We start from the raw sequence: 2,500 nt of genomic DNA on the forward strand, positions 1-2,500 counted from the left end.
CTTTTATTTTCCTTATTATTATTCTATATTTATTATTTTTATTACATTTTTGGTGTTTTTCCTGTTTTTTTATAATATTATTGTTTTTATTTTATTTTTTTTATTTATTTTTTAAATTATTATTGTTGTTGTTATTATTATTATCATTATGTTATTATCATTATTATTATTTATTTACATTATTGTAGTTTTTATTCTTTTCATTATTATTATCATTACCGTTATCATTATCATTACTTTCTTTATTAGTTTTTTTATTGCTATCATTATTATCATTATTATTATCATAATTTCCTTGATTATTTTCTTATTGCTATTATTATTATTATTATTATTATTTATTATTAATTATTATTTTTTTATTATTACTATCATAATTTATTATTATAATTATTATTATCACTATCATTATTATTTATTATTATTATTATTATATTTTATTTTTTATTATTATTAATATCATTATTATCACTTTTTTATCATTATCATCATTCCATTATAATTATTTTGTCTTTTCTTCTTATTATTATTGTTGTTATTGATGTTGTTATTATTGTTATTATTACTGTTATTATTATTATCATTATTATTATCATTATTATCAATTGTATTATTATTGTTATTATTATTATTATTATTGTTATTATTATTATTATTATTATTATCATCATCATCATTATCATTATGAATATTTTTTTACTTTTAATTCTATCATTTGAAGAGGATATTAATAATTATCACAATTATTATCATATTATTACCAACATTTTCTTTAAATTATAATCATTATATTTTGTTTATTTTCACCATCATTATTTTTTTTATCATAGTTTTGATATTAGTATAATTATCATTATTATGAAAGCTATTATTATTATTACTGTATTTTTTATTAGTGTTATTGTTACTATTATATGTGTTATTATTATTATTTTCTCATTAATATTTCCATTGGTAATATTCATCAGCATCGTCATAATTTATTATTGTTAGATTCGTCATCATCATCATCATTATCATTATCATTATCATTATCATTATATATTATAATTGTTATTATTATTATTATTATTACTATTATCCTTATTATTATTATTACTGTTATTACTATTATCATAATTTTTATTACTATCATCATTATCGTTATTATTAATAATTCTATCGTTATCCATCAATATCGACATCTGTTTCATTATAATTATTATTTTATTATCATTAATACTATTAACAGTATTATCATGATCATTATTATTATTATCGTTGTAATTATTATTATCAATTACATCATTATGATTATCATTGTTATCACTGTTATTGTCATTATCATTATTATATTTGTTATTTCAATTATTGTTGTTATTATCACTATTATTATTAAGATTATCATTATTATTATTATTATCATTATTATTATTATTATTATTATTATTATTATCATTTCTATTATTACAAGTATTGTTGTTTACATTATTATTATTAACAATATTATTATTGTTATTATTATTATTACCTTTATTATAATATTTATTGTTAATTAAGAATGATTCTTCAAGGGTTAAGCCTGTAAAAATATGCTGTCAATAACCAAACATTTCGAAGTGTCCATATAAAAGAGATAAATTATATTTTGAGCTTTTGGGAAAGATAGGTAAGGCCCAGACTTGTTAAAAAGCCATGTAACTAATCTTCTAATCATCAACTAATACCATCAATTTTACAGCTTTGGATATTTTTTGTAATGTTGACTCCCTTCAATGTATGATGCCTTCTGTTGATTGGTGTACTTGGTTGATTTGGAAAGTAGATACATGTAAATGAGTTTCTTGACTTTTTTCCTAATAGTGCTAGAGTGGAGTAGCAACTGAAGATATTGCTTCAGAAGAATTGAGAGAATGGTGCACCAAGTAGTATGGTTAAATGACGTTTCTTTTACGGTGTTTATGTTAATGAAAAACTAATATACACCCTCAATGGGACTCGAACCCATGACCTCTGGATTAGAAGTCCAGTGCGCTTTCCACTGCGCCATGAGGGCCTAGTTAACTAGATGGATTTAGTTATCTCAAACACCACTATTCATATATGTATAGAAAGACAGTGCTTGGGCAAAATAGATCACTTCATAAGACAAATATTCAGTGAAAGTAATATATGAAATAAACGAAATGAAATCCTTTATTATTTTTATTCTTATTCTTATTCTTATTATTATTATTATTATTACTATTATTATTATTATTATTAAACTTTATTATTATTATTATCATTATTACTATCACTATTATTATGATTGTCATGATCATTGCTATTATTAGTATTTTTATTATTATAGATATTATTGTTATTATTATTATTGTTGTTGTTACTATTTATATTATCGTTACCAATATTATTATCATTATCAATATTGTTATCATTATTATCAATATTGCTATCATTATCATCAATATTGTTATCATTATTATCAATATTGCTATTATTTTTAATAATAACATATTAT

The 2,500-nt window shown here is 19.0% G+C and overlaps 1 non-coding gene across 1 annotated transcript; it reads right to left on the reverse strand.

The window, feature by feature from the left end:
• Positions 1-1,962: 1,962 nt before the first annotated feature.
• Positions 1,963-2,035, reverse strand: Trnar-ucu. Its single transcript has one exon. It is a non-coding gene; the product is annotated as a tRNA-Arg (tRNA).
• Positions 2,036-2,500: the final 465 nt, after the last annotated feature.

This window comes from Penaeus monodon, chromosome 9, assembly GCF_015228065.2.
Source record: "Penaeus monodon isolate SGIC_2016 chromosome 9, NSTDA_Pmon_1, whole genome shotgun sequence".
Lineage (NCBI taxonomy): Eukaryota > Metazoa > Arthropoda > Malacostraca > Decapoda > Penaeidae > Penaeus > Penaeus monodon.